Raw genomic sequence first — 15801 nt, 5'->3', positions numbered from 1 at the left:
ACACAGAGGTCGGAGATGAGACCAACGAAGGAGTGCGATACGCGAACGCCAACGACAAAGAGTACTTTCAATCTCTGGTAGATGAAGTCCTTAAATCTGATCCCGCTGTTGTACGCCGTATGTCTCAGGTACTAGAATATGAACTAAACCCGGAAGGAGCCGAAATACCTGAGCCTTACGCAAGTCCACCGAGAAAGGGAAGACCAAGCACAAGTAAAACCATGAGAAGGAACAAAAGTGCATTTGAATATAGCAGATCATCTTCTCGTGGTCGAGGGTCTAGATCTTCTTCCCGCGGGAGATCTAGAGGCAGATCTAGCGGTCGAGAAACGCAATCCTCAGTAGGAATTAAGTTTAGTTTCAACTTATCCGGTACATGGCTTTCTTTTCCGTTATTTGCATTAATTTGTTACAGTTTAATGTTATTAACCCTTTGTTTAACTATTGCAGACAATGCAGGTGGTCGTGATTTTTCACAGTTTCCATGGCCTAATAGCATCCCGTACATCCTTCCTCCTTACTTGTTCGACTGGATTGATGTGTTAGGTGATGGAAACTGTGGATTTAGAGCAATTGCAGTCACAGAGCTGGGAGGCGAGTAAGCATGGCCTATTTTAAGACGTGCTATGGCTATGGAAATGCAAATGAACAAAGAGCAATATCTAACTTTGTATTCTTCCCATGAGGAGTTAAACGAGGCTATATTTAGAATAGGTTCACACAGCAATGGACCTGCTCCTTTTAATCACTGGATGGATGCGCCGATGGCTTTGTATGCTGCAGCAACGTTTCTAAACATTGGCATTACTTTTTATGGTTCTCCTGACGCTAATCCGCAATTCAACTGCTTGGTTCTCTCAATAAGGAAAGCACTGGGCGTGCATAGTGTAATTAAAGTTATACATATATGCTATGTGAATGGAAATCATTTTGTTCAACTTTTAATGAACGACGATTCAGCCCCACTGCCGCCAATCCATCAACGTTGGAGACAAGCGGTTGACAATTTCACCATACATATTGAGACACATTTCAGTAATAGGATTATGCTATGGAATAATCTACGCGGGCCACGACCACCGAGAAATAACACCGCTGACGACGCTGTAAATTTAGATACTCCATAGGATTACGTGTTGTATAAATCATTAAATCATTATTTACTTGTATTGTACAAATAATAGTTTATTGAGACACATTTGTATATAGTGCAAAGTTATACTACTGTGTATAGTAACGATGTAATCATGATAGTTGAAATAGTTTAAATAAATGAAAAATAGTGCAAAGTTATACAGTCATTAATGTAAAATAGTTTAAATACAAACTATGAAGGGCCATGTCCTTTAAAAATTTGTCATTCGTCCAATAAATCTCTACAATCATTAAGGTATACTTCTAAGGCATGTTGTTGACGGGGGTTCAAATCCGCGAGCGAAGGAGGTAGTCTAGCCTCTGGAGCAAATCGACTGGGCCATTCATTGAGGAACTGAAAAACCAAAAGCAAAAAGGCATTTAACAAGATATAACACAACTTCAAAAAAACACAAAGACATAGCACAAGACAAGTATATTTTAAACACTCACGTATTCAGATCTGCTTTGTGAAGGACCAGGAGCGGATGTCGGGCCTACGTCGGGGGCTATGTACGGGTGCGAGCACACTCTGAACCAGTCAACGTAATTAGGTTCAGCCTCCGATGGCACAGATGCGCGACGAAGTCCTTGCTCAACAAGGCGGCCACTAAAGGGGAACCTACTCCATGCCTCCATAAAAGCAGCAGCTGAGGGAAAGGTCACGGAGTAGGTACCGTGCGCCGGTCGGAGAGCCTTGGCTGGTCTGATAGGAGCGGGGGGAATAGCCTGCATGAACCCGATCTGTCGCAATGTCCGTTCCGGCAAATACACTTCGACGACATCAAAGCACGTGATAGCCCCGATGATGGTGGTGCGTGGGTGCTCATTCAGTAACGCAGAGCCGGAAGAATTGTACGGAGTCCATTCCACCTGCATGCAGACAAAGTTAACAAACTATGTAAAATTAAAAACATATAAATAACAAAAAGCCATGTAATGTACAGTACCTGAGTCTCCGTCATTGAGTCAAGAACCCTGCGACAGTCCCTCAGCCTGTCCACCTCACGACATGGTTTCTTTGTCGACCACATCTCCGCCCTAGTCTTGTTTGGCTCGTCTGCTCGGCGAGGATGAGGGCGGAAAGCGGGAAAGTACTCATATATCCATGTCTGAAGCAATGTCAGGCAGCCCGCAATGGTCTTGCAACCAGCCGCATGATGGACTCCACCGGCCTCTTCCTAATACGGCATTCCAGAATCGGAGGCGTACGCTCGGAGCCGTCGTAAATAAGTTTAGCTATGTGCCCGCCATAGCTAGGGATCAGTCGCGTAACTGTCGGGCCCCCGGGCTGGGGCGATGTGACTAACCAGTCCGTGTTAGCGGACTGTGAGAGCCTGCTCTCCCGTGGCGGCTCATTATCGACGTAACTACGGCCTGCGCGCTCAGATGCGGCAGAAGAACTAGGGCCGCCACGTGCGAATCTCCCATCCACCCCCCGAACAACAATAATTATAAAAATAATAACAATATTAACAAAAATAATAACATTAGTAATAATATTAATAATAATAACAATAATAATAATAACAATCATATAAATAAATAAAATGTTAAAAATAATAACAGTAATAATAATAATAATAATAATAATAATAACAATAATAAATTTATAAATAATAATAATAATTAAAAAAAACGAAAAAAAAAAATTTAAAAATGTAAAAAAAAAAAACAACACCAACAATTAAAATAATTTTCAACACAACATACAAAGTTTATCAATAATAATAATATTAATTATAATAAATAAATTTAAAATAATAAATTAATAATTAAAACAAAAATAATAATTTAATAATAAAAATAATAACAATCACAAAAATTATAAAAATATTAATAATAATAATTATTATAAATACGGATATTTCATGATATACCACTGAGTTTATTCGAAATTCACCATATACCACACAAAATTTTCTAATTCACCATATACCATTGAGTTTACGTCCGTTAGCACAGAATACCATTAATGACACTTGCCGTTAGTGTGCCGTTTGTGATAAATTAATAATTCACCATATACCATTTAATTTTTTTTATTTTCATCAAATACCATTTTTCTAAAAAATATTCCACATGGAATTATGATAAACAAAAGAAGTGTCATACAAACCAAGCAGTTAACATGTTGTTCAAATTACTGGATTCTTTGAATTTAATTAGCTCATCAACTTGTAGGTTTTGGGCATTAATGGAAGTGACGCCATTGATGGAGATCGGAGGGTATGAACAGAGTTCTGGGTTTGTGTTCGTGGGCTGCTATGGAAGGGTTTAGGAAGAAGAAAGGGCTGCTGGTGGCTATTGTGCATGGGCTGCTATGGATAGGAGGAGGGACGGGCCGGTTAAGGGTGGTGGCTGCTTGGGAAGGGAGGGTGAGGGGGGAGGTAGTTGTCTGGGAAGGCCTGAAGGGAAAGATTGTTGTTTGAACTTTAATTACTTATTAAAAATCTAATTTGTACTAAAAATAACTAATTAAAGACTAAAAGATTTAAATGGTATTTGATGAAAATAAAAAAAAGTAAATGGTATATGGTGAATTATTAATTAACCACAAACGGCACACTAACGGCAAGTGTCATTAATGGTATTCTGTGCTAACGGACGTAAACTCAATGGTATATGGTGAATTAGAAAATTTTGTGTGGTATATGGTGAATTTCGAAGAAACTCAGTGGTATATCATGAAATATCCGTTATAAATAATAATAATACAATAACAGTAATAATATTAATAATACCAACAATAATAAAATTATAAATAATAATAATAATAATTTAAAAAAAACGAAAAAAAAATAAAAATAATATGATTCGCCCAGATCTGTGCGATTCATATTATTATTTTTTTTTTCGTTTTTTAATTTAATTCGTTTATATTAGAAAATAAATAAATAAAAAAATTGATTAAGGATTACTAATAATAAACGTAGCATATAAAAGTCATTAACAATAAAAATACTAATAATAATTATCACAAAGATATTTACATTAATAAATAAAAAATCAAAACATAAATATATTTTTAATAATAAAAAAAAAACAGTCACAACAATAATAATATTAATAATAATAACATTAACAAAAATAACAATAATAATAATATTTAAATAATTACAAATTATAATAATTATTCAAAAACAAACAAAAAATAAATAAATAAATAAATAGTGAATCGCCCAGATCTGGGCGATTGGACCCCGGTTCAATCGCCATTTTTTGGGCGACTGAACCGGGGTCCAATCGCACAGATCTGGGCGGTTCACTTCATATTTTTTTTTTCTTTTATAAATTTAAATTAAATAACTTCGAAAAAAAATTACCTCGAAGAAATATTTGCGGATTGAACTTAGTTTTTGCTCCAAGAATTTACTTTGGTAAAGTTTGATTTTAAGTGTAGTAAGATAAATTTTTGTGAGATTGTGGTATATATAGAGAATTTTAAGTTCAATGGCATTATCGTAATTTTTTTTAAACCCAGGGGCAAATTCTTAAACTCCAAAGGGGGTGGCGATAAAATGAAAAGGGTGGCGAAATTTAAGGATTGGGTGAGGTAAAATGGGTTTATCTTTAGCTTTGACCCGTTAAACCGTTAAATTCTATTAAAATCGTCTCGTCGTAAGATAGTCTTATATAAGAGGTGTTGTAAGGGTACAATAGGCGATTTATAAAATAAGTAATTGGTAGTATGAATAAGGATTGCATTTAGGAATTTATTTTTCAATACTTTATTTAAATTTATTTTTATAAAGATAAAATAGTAATCACTTAATAAAATATAATCAAAATACACTTTTATCGAAGTATTATTTATATAAATTTTATACATTAAATAAAATGTACCTCTTTCTTGAAAATGTTAACAAATGAAATACTTGAGTCAATATTATAAAAATAATAATATTATTACTCGGATTAACTTACTTAATAACCTCAATCAGCTTAATAAACTTATAATTAAGCTTTATTAAAGGTGGTCTATTTCACAAACACAGACCATTATATACCGAACTATAAATTATGTTATAACCCTAAATATAATATGTTATAACCACAAATATATGTTGATATAACCTTATATATATTATGTTATAATCTCAAATATATATATTGTAATAGCTTTAAATATATTATGTTATAACCCCTAATAAATTATCTTATAATCTTCAAATATATGCTGGTATAACACCAAATATATTATGTTATAACCCCAAATAAATGTTGTAACTCCAAATATATTATGTGACTTTTCAATTAACATAATGAACTGGGGTTTTGAGAACCGTATTTAGAAAAAACGGTTTCTCAAGAGAGTGGACGTTAATGTAATAATTAATAAATCAAAATCAATAAGACAGATTAAAATATAAAATTATAAATCAAAATCAGTAAGACAGATTAAAATATAAAATTAGGGTGGTTGAGATGATGGGTCGGTGTAATATAACGGCCGACTTGTGTTCGCCCTAAGATTTCGAACATATAGTATGAGTGAGCGGTTGCATGCTCTCTCTTTTAAAAGCCTCGAAATTCAAGAAAAGACTCCTACTTTAATTTCAGAGGGTTGATTCTGGACCTTCAATCAATCAATCAATCAATCATGGGTTTATTATAGGGGGGTCAAAACATAATTTTCAGAATAACAATGAACTTCAAAAATCAAAACACTACATTGCTCCCCTTCTCTCTACTCTGAAAAAAAATAAGCTAACATAATTCTACTCTACAGCCGTCATTCAGCGCCTGCCGCCTGTCGCCTGCCGCTGTTATGGTAATAAAAGGAAATGGCGCCAAAAGTATGAGCTGTGTATTAGCTGTAACTGAAAATCATGCTCTATATATATGCATGATCTTCTCATTTGTAAATATGATGATTTTTACAGAAATAAACTCTCCTATTCATTCTTTCTAATTTCTTTCCTCTTTCTTCTCAAATTCTCCTGTTCTTCTTGCTTGATTCTATTATTTGATCTTCTCTGTTATTCAATATTTTATGGTGTAATTCCCACCTTAACAATGGTAATCAGAGCCAGCCCACCCTTCCGCTATTAAAACCATCTTCTTTTTCTTCCTTCAATCACCCTAAACACAGTATCTTCCCACCAACTGTTTGTTTATAAACCCCTTAATCCAAATTCATCAAGATCCAATTCTTACCATAATTCTTGCAACAAAATCTGGCACCTTACACCAGAAGTATGTCAGCAATAGAAGAACATGTTAGAAATTTGGAGAAAAAGATGGAGGAGCAAGCCAAAAATATGGAGGCTATGTTACAGATGATAAGGGAACTCAAGGAGGGCTCACCCCGTGATGATTCCGAGGTATCTAGTCATCTTGTTTCCTCTAACAGGAGATTTGGTATGTCTCCAAAACTTGAATTTCCAAAATTTGATGGCAATTATTCTAGAATGTGGATTAAAAAGTGTGATAGATACTTTAAATTGTGCAAAATCCCTGATGAAAATAGAGTAGATCTTGCTGCCTTGTATATGATTGATAAAGTAGAAACTTGGATTACCAGCTATCTTTCTGTAAGACACCATGTTGATTGGAATGATTTTATTTTTGATCTCACTGCAAGATTTAAGGCTGAAACTGGTAGAATAGCGGTGGAACAGTTCAAGAAGCTTACACAATCTTCTTCTTTGGACGAATATATTGATAGTTTTGAGCATCTAAGGTCAATTATGCTTCAAAATGGTCACTGTTTATCAGATTCTTTCTTGTTGGATTGCTTTGTGGGAGGTCTTAAACTTAATATCAAATTTATGGTGAGGGCGTTCAAACCCACTTCCATATATGAGGCCATTGAGCAGGCCAGGCACCAAGAAGACCACATACTGAACCAAGCACCACAAAAGACTTACAAACCACCTGAATTCCAAATTTACAACCCAAGACCCTTACAGTCTGATCTTGCAAAGTACCCTGTCAAAACTCCCCTATTACCCACACCACAAAACAAACTTCCTCCTTCTGCAATTGTAAAATACAATCAGCAGCAAATCCAACACATACCAGCAGACATAAAGGCTCAAAAGATAGCTAAAGGCTTATGCTATTACTGTGACCAGAAGTTTGATAGAAACCACAAATGCCCATTCAGAGAACCCAAATTGTTTATGATTGAGATTCCTCCTATTAATTTTGAGTGTGAAGCAGATTTTCACACAACAGAAGAACTCCAAGAAGAAGACACAGGGGACGCTCAAATACTTCAAATCTCTATTAATGCTCTCTCTGGCAATATAGCATACAATAACATGAGAGTAGTAGGGTGGGCACAAGGCAAGCCAGTGCATATTCTGATAGACTCAGGAAGTACACATAACTTCCTGGATCTTGCCTTGGCAAAAGACTTGGGTTGTCAAATTGAAGAAATAAGTCCCCAATCAATAACAATAGCAGATGGGAATCATATTCCTTGTCAGCATAAGTGTGCAGAGTTCAAATGGTCCTTGAATCATATGGAGTTTCAAACTGAGGTTATGCTAATCCCATTAGGAGGCTGTGACATGGTGTTAGGGGTACAGTGGCTAAGTACTCTGGTCAAATAAACTAGGATTTTTCAGAAATTGCTCATGGAGTTCAAGGTGAATGGCAGGGCACTTGTTTTGAAAGGACTGTCACCTAAGAAACTTCTAGTGGTAAACAGAAGCCCCAACCTCAAAGAGTTACAAAATGCAGCCCAATTATGCGTCATACAGGTGCTCTCTAGCAGTGGCAATCCAGTGTTAATGCAATTATCATCTTCAGAACATCATCCAAAAGAATTGCAGGTATTAAAAGCAGCATACCCTAGGATCTTTGAAGACCCTTCAGAATTGCCCCTACTAAGAGGAATACATGATCACAGGATACCTCTGGAACCAAATACTAGCCCTGTTAATATCAGACCATACAGATATCCCCTTAAGTAAAGAGATGTCATTGAACAATTAGTGCAGGAGATGCTAGATAGAGGTATCATTCAAGGAAGCTCAAGCCCTTATGCCTCTCCAGTGGTCCTCATTGGCAAGAAAGATGGCACTTGGAGGCTCTGTATTGACTACAGAGAGCTCAACAAGAAAACCATCAAAGATAAGTTTCCAATCCCATTAATTGAAGAATTGATTGATGAATTAGCTGGTGCAACTGTATTTACTAAGCTTGACCTCAGAGCTGGATACCATCAACTCAGGGTACATCCTGATGACCTCTTCAAGACTGCCTTCAAGACACATAGTGGTCACTATGAATTCCTTGTCATGCCTTTTGGCTTAACCAATGCACCAGCCACATTCCAAGCCTGGATGAATATGGTCTTTAAGCCACTTCTAAGGCAATGTGTTCTAGTTTTCTTTGATGACGTTCTGATTTATAGCAAGACCTTGGAAGACCATTGGATTCATTTGCGAGCTGTCTTTGAACTTATGAAAGAGCATCAAATGTTTGTTAAGGAAAGCAAATGTTCCTTCATAATGAGCAAGATTGAGTATCTAGGCTTCTTCATTTCAGGCCAAGGCATTGAAACTGATCCCAAGAAGGTAGAAGTAGTCAAAAACTGGCCTATACCAGTCTCAGTGAAAGAACTCAGAAGTTTTTTGGGGCTCACCAGTTATTATAGAAAGTTTGTGAAGAATTATGCATCTATTTGCAGACCATTACATGACTTATTGAAGAAGGGAGCCTTCTCATGGTCACCAGAAGCAGAACATGCCTTCAACTGTCTCAAGGAAGCATTAGTGTCTTCTCCTGTATTGGCACTTCCAGACTTCAGTGAAGTCTTTGTAATAGAAACAGATGCATCATCTGCTGGCATTGGGGCTGTCCTAATGCAGAAAGGGCATCCTCTGGCTTACATAAGCAGGACACTTGGTCCAAAATGGCAGCAGCTCTCAGTATATGAGAAAGAACTACTTGCAGTAGTGTTTTCAGTTCAAAAATGGGAACAATACCTTTCTGGAGGGCATTTCATCATTAAGACTGACCAGAAAAGCCTCAAATGGCTATTAGATCAGAAGATATCTACTCTATTTCAGCAAGTATGGCTGGCCAAACTAATGGGGTTTGATTATGAAATTCAGTATAAAAGTGGAGTAGAAAATAAAGTGGCAGATGCTCTTTCAAGGGTTAGAGGTGCAGAAATTATAAGCATGGCTATATCAGTAATATCAGGAGATTTATCCTCAAAAATTAAGCAAAGTTACCACCTGGATTTCAATCTGGTAGACATCATTGAAGAACTGCAGGATAGTGAAACCTATGGCAACTACAAGCTGGTCTCTGGTCTACTAAGAAAAAAAAGAAGGATTGTAGTAGGACCAGACCCTCTTTTGAAGACACAAATCATACAGTGGATGCATGCTTCTCCAGAGAGTGGACACTCAGGCAGAGAACTGACTACCAAGAGGATCAAGCAGCTTTTCATTTGGAAGGGTCTAACCAGGGATGTTAGCAGCTTTGTCAGAAACTGTACCATCTGCCAGGCTTCAAAATATAATCATTCAGCCTCCCCTGGACTACTACAGCCGTTACCAATTCCCAGTGAAGTATGGGTAGATGTTAGCATGGATTTTATAACAGGCTTGCCAAAGTCCGCAGGGAAGGAAGTCATTTTGGTGGTAGTTGATAGACTCAGCAAATATGCACATTTCATAGCATTGAAACACCCTTTCACAGCATTTGAGGTGGCCCAAGCATATCTAGATCATGTCTTCAAGCTCCACGGTTGGCCAAGAAGCATTGTGAGTGACAGAGATGCTATTTTCCTCAGCAATTTCTGGCAAGCCCTATTCTCTTTACAAGGTACTGAATTCCATATGTCTAGTTCATACCATCCACAGACAGATGGACAGACAGAAATAGTCAATAAGTGCCTTGAAAACTATCTAAGGTGCATGACTGGAGATGCACCATCTGAGTGGAGTCAGTGGCTACCCTTAGCTGAGTGGTGGTACAATACTCACTTCCACACTGCAATACAGCTTACCCCATATGAGGTAGTATATAGTCAACCACCTCCTCTCCACCTTCCTTATTTGCTAGGAGAAAGCAATAATGCTGAGGTTGACAGATCTCTCACAAGAAGAGAAGAGATGCTCCAAACTCTCAAATTCCATCTAGCCCGAGCATAGAGCAGAATGAAGGCACAAGCTGACAAACATAGAAGTGAGAGGTCTTTTATGGTAGGAGATTGGGTTTGGCTGAAGCTACAACCTTACAGACAACAAACTGTGCAGGTCAGGCGTAATCAGAAACTGGCTTATAAGTTCTATGGGCCTTTTCAAGTTGATAGTAAAATAGGAAATGTTGCCTACAAACTGCAGTTGCCCACTGATTCACAGATCCACAATGTGTTCCATGTGTCCCAAATAAAGAAATTTCATGGTACATTGCCTCTGGCAGCTCATATTCCACCTTGGTTCCAGGGCAGAGACGTCAATCAAAGCTTAGTCCCAGCCAAAATTCTGAGCAGAAGATTTGTTAAGAAGCAAAACAGGGCTGTCACTCAATATCTGGTTCAATGGAAGGACTATGCAGAACATGAGTCTACCTGGGAAGATGCTGATGAATTTGAAGCCAAGTACCCAACTTTTGCTGCCACTTAAGACTTGGGACAAGTCTTCCTCAAGGGGGAGGATATGTTATGGTGAAAATTTGAAAAAAGTAAGACAAATAAACAACTTAATTCCAAAAATAAGCTTAGTGAAAACTTATTTCCCAAAATAAGCGTCCGTACATCCAAAGCTAGTCTCGGGTAAAATCGCTGTTAGTAACAGCGAAAGAGGAAAAAAAAAATAATAAAACCCCAAAGTCGCTGTTAGTAACAACGACTTTGGGGCTTTATATATATTTTTTTTCCCTTCTTCCTCATTCCAGTAACAGCGACTTTGTTCCTTCCTTTCCCATGCACGACATTTCCTTCCCTTGTTCTCCATCAAAATCACATTCAATCCTTTAAATTAAGTGATAAAATTCGAAATTTGTACCATTAATTAGTTCTGTAAGCTTCCTACATCGACCTAAGGTATTTTTTTATGTGTTTTTTTCAATTTTAGAAAAATTAGGGTTTGTTGTTGAGTTTTGTTATTTGTTGAATTTTAATCAAATTTCACATTAATGTAGGTTCATAAACTTGCAATTTACTAATTCTTGTTGATCTACAGCTTATTGAGGTACGTTTTTATTATAAATTTTTTTATTTGGTGTTGATTTTAAATTGTATGTCATGTATAGTGGTTGTTTAAACTTAAACTCTACGAATATGTCGAATGTAGTTGTTGAAATTTGTATGTGTTGTTGAATTTTGTTGTTGAATATGTCATGTACAGTGGTTGATCTACATCGAGATTTTGTTGTTGAATATGTCATGTATGATGGTGATGTTGATTTTGTATGTGTTGTTGTAGAAATGGATTCTTTTTGTGTGACTGTTGTATGCTTGTGGAATGGTTCAACGATGTGGAAACAAATGCATTCATGAATACGTAACGCTTACTTGTTGTTGAATTGTAGGGGAGATGGATCTAGCAGCTCCAGGCCCTCACGACCCTAGTGTCCTTACGATGCAGGCGAATCATCGGAGCAGTGTACTATGGGACGTACAGGTTATTTAAATTTCCCCCTTTGAATTTAGTTCTTCATATTTCTTTAAGTTGAAGCTAACTTAATATTTGGATTTAAGTGTCCGATACGGAAACCATATACACCAGGCATCCCGATTCAGCTCCGTGGCCAATTGACGCACGGATCGTCCCGTACCTTCAGCTTACGAGGTTGCATGACTTCCACCTGATTGCGTACGGGAGAGTCGATCGGGCGCTAGTCACGGCTTTAGTCGAGCGGTGGCGCCAGGAGACTCATACCTTCCACCTACCTATAGGTGAGGCTACCATCACATTACTTGATGTAGCTGTACTTACACAGCTTCCCATCGAGGGACATGCCGTGTGCATCGATGGACGCCAATTCGAAAACTGGCAAGACAAAGTCCATCGACTATTAGGAGTCCGACCTCCGGCAGTGGTAACCAAGGGGAGTAGCCTGCGCGTAACATGGCTTGCACAAAACTTCTCGCACCTCCCTGAAGGTGCTGATGACGGCACCGTTGAGAGATACGCTAGGGCGTATCTCTTTTATCTGATTGGAGCTGTCTTGTTCTCCGTGGCAACCGAGTACAACTATTGTACTTGACGTTGCTTGACGCCCCATGGGAGGTCATATCCGGGTACAGCTGGGGATCGGCAGCCCTAGCGTATCTGTACAGGAGACTTTGTGAAGCTTCACGGAAGAACGTGAAGGAGATCGCTGGGCCACTCATTATTCTACAGGTAATACTAACTTATTCCCATAGCGCTTTGTTTGTTTTAGTAAATGTTTTTGTGTTTCATTGACTTACGTATTATTATAATTCATAGCTTTGGGCGTGGGAGCACATTCTCATTGGTCAACCGATGAGGAGTGTGGGACGTAGTGCATTTGCGCCACCACTCCTTCCTCCCCCGCATGTGCCATATGGATCGCGGTGGTCCTTTGAGAGACGAACGAGGTCCCACACTGCATCGGGCGTGGGGTTCTACCGCGATCAACTCGATCTACTACGTGAAGACCAGGTAACAACTTTACTACAATTTGTTTTGTAAGTATCAACTTGCGTAATTAATTAACACTAGAATTTTCACGTTTAGTTTCGATGGGACCCTTACCCCGCTGAGGCATACGCTGCATTGCCTCAGCACTCGGGCATATTGTCAGGGGCGTGGAGGGCATCTGTGCCTTTGGTCTGCTTTGACATAGTCGAAGTCCATCTCCCTGAGCGCGTATTGCACCAATTTGGGATGATACAGAGCATCCCGCCTCCATGTGACACAGAAGCGGGGCTCCACCACTCTCGCAAGGGTCGGGATCCCAAGAACTGGCAGGAGGTCAATTGGCGCCATGTCGCTCGTTGGGAGCACAGGCTAGAGCTGCTGGCGCAGGGTGCGCCGATCGACGTTGCTGGCGCACCTACTACAGCGGATTACATGTCGTGGTTCCTCTCCATCACTCGTCGATGGATGACACCACGAGGTATCATGGCTGCAGCCCAATACGCTCCCGCAGCACCGACGATGACACATTTTGTAAGTGTTCTTCAACATTTATTATTATCCATAGAACTTACACGTTAAACATTTCATTAACACTTAAGTCTTACTGCAGGCACATGGGATTGCATCAGTCATCAGCTCCTCCCAAGAGGAGCCCGTACGGGAGATTGCCCAAGGCATACTCCGAGGGACGCAGTTTCAACACTTCATTCCGGAATTGACTGCGCCCGACACCAGTACGTACGACTATGGTTCATCTCCTCATCAGGCCGACGTTCATCTTGAGGAGGTTGACTTAACGTGCCCGGAATACGGTGCCGGGTCCTTACAGGGTGCCACATCATCACACTATCAATCACGTCCCCTACCCGAGCGTCATGCGACGACCTCTTACTATCGTAGGAGGCGTCGTAAACCGTCACAATTAGACAGGGTACAGGAGGAGGATTAGCATTACGATAGTGTTTGTATATTTTGAAGATTAGTAACATTTTGTATATATTGGACACTTGTAATGTATGTGTACATGTATATATTTTAATCGTATTATCAAACGCTTATTATGAATGAACAATCGTATTAACAAACAAACAATCATATTCAAATAGGGATGTTGCTATCGGACATTCAACACAATTTCAATCATGTTCACCAACTTCATATCAAATTACATACTTCATTCGTTAAGTTAAACTACCGTCGCTACCTAAGAAGGCTTCTTAAACTTTCTCATTATCCTTTCGGTCTCTTGTTTCCTATGTGCCATATCATCCATTTATCTCTTTAGATTAAATACCTCATTTTTAGGCTCTTCTTTTTCCTTTTCAAGCCGTATTATTAAGTCTCTCTGCCATTTTGTACCCTCCGGAGCAATCCATCTAAAGTATGTGCATCCTAATCCGTCAACCAAGTAGAAAGGGCAAGCAACAAATTCTCGCCCTGGATCGAAGTCGCTCCAATCTGTATTAATCTCAACTTCATAACCACAATCACAAAGCTCTTCAATACAATGCTCCTTTGACATCTACATAATACATATAATATAGCAACGTAAGTGAACTTTCAAAAATAATATTAACATCTATAAATTGAGACTAAAACTAACATAATACCTTATGTTACCTTTAAAAATTGATTGAAAAGAAGAAGAATGATGTAGAATGCATAGAATGAATAATGGGAAATGATGGAGCTATTTATAGAGGATCATTACAACGGCTATTTTCAAGTTCCTAACGGTTAATTTTCTATTTAACAATGGCTACTTAAGTTCAAAAAAAAAAAAAAAAATTAAAAAGCCCCAAAGTCGCTGTTACTAACAGCGACTTTGGGGCTTTTTAATTTTTTTTTTTGCCTCTTTCGCTAACAGCGATTTACCCGAAGCACTGGTCTGGATGTACGGACGCTTATTTTGGGAAATAAGTTTTTACGAAGCTTATTTTGGAATTAAGTTGTTAAATTATCTTATTTTATTCAAATTGTGTGTTATGGTAATAAAAGGAAATGGCGCCAAAAGTATGAGCTGTGTATTAGCTGTAACTGAAAATCATGCTCTATATATATATATATGCATGATCTTCTCATTTGTAAATATGATGATTTTTACAGAAATAAAATTCTTTCTAATTTCTTCCTCTTTCTTCTCAAATTCTCCTGTTCTTCAATCTTCTCTGTTATTCAATATTTTATGGTGTAATTCCCACCTTAACAGCCGCCTGCCGCCTGCCACCCTCACCGTCTCTGCCTGCCGCCGGTGACCCAGACGCTGCTGTCTGGCGCTGCTCATGCTCGCTCCTGCTCACGCCTCACGCCTGTCCTCTACTGTCGACTGTCCTCTACGCCTCACGCCTCAAATTTTTGATTCTTTTAGGTATTTTCACTCTTAATCCTAATCTTAATCTTAATCTTAAATTCTTAATCCTGTTGTTCTAATCTTTATTCTTAATTTTGATTCTTGAATTTTATTAGAATGTTGTTTCTTGATTTTTTTTTAATGTTTTTTGAGTGATTGAATCTTTGTTATTGTTAATGTGTTTGTTAATGTATTTGTTTATCTTGAATAGTTGAATTATTGAATATTTCTTGATTTTAGATATATGTGCTTCGAGCCATATCCAGAAGATAATTTGGAGTTTATTAAGAATAATGAAATTAAGCATTACTAATTAAGAATTTCTAAACCATTGTTGTACTGTTGTTTCTTAATGGAAGAAGATGATATGCTTTTTTTTTTGAGTGGAAGATCATATGCTTAAGTTTCTATTGATGCCAGAAATTAGGAGTAATTTGTTGAATTTCTGTATTTAAAGCAATATCTTTTTGACCAAATATTGGTTTGTTTATTTTTTAATGACATACCCAAATCGACTACAAAATAATCCTTTGTATTCAGTAACCAAGTAAGGCAACAATAATCATCTGGTTATTTGATCAAAGTCTTTGATTATTTTAATTTAATTTAATAATTATTGATTTTGTGGGTTATGGATGTAAATTTTTGGGGTAAAAGACTTGATATTTGTATATCTAAATTTGGTGGATGTATAAGTGATGGATGTAAATTTTTAGGGTTAAAAACTTAATATTTGTA

The sequence above is a fragment of the Amaranthus tricolor genome, chromosome 2 (assembly GCF_026212465.1).
Source record: "Amaranthus tricolor cultivar Red isolate AtriRed21 chromosome 2, ASM2621246v1, whole genome shotgun sequence".
NCBI lineage: Eukaryota > Viridiplantae > Streptophyta > Magnoliopsida > Caryophyllales > Amaranthaceae > Amaranthus > Amaranthus tricolor.
This window is presented reverse-complemented; position numbering follows the sequence as displayed.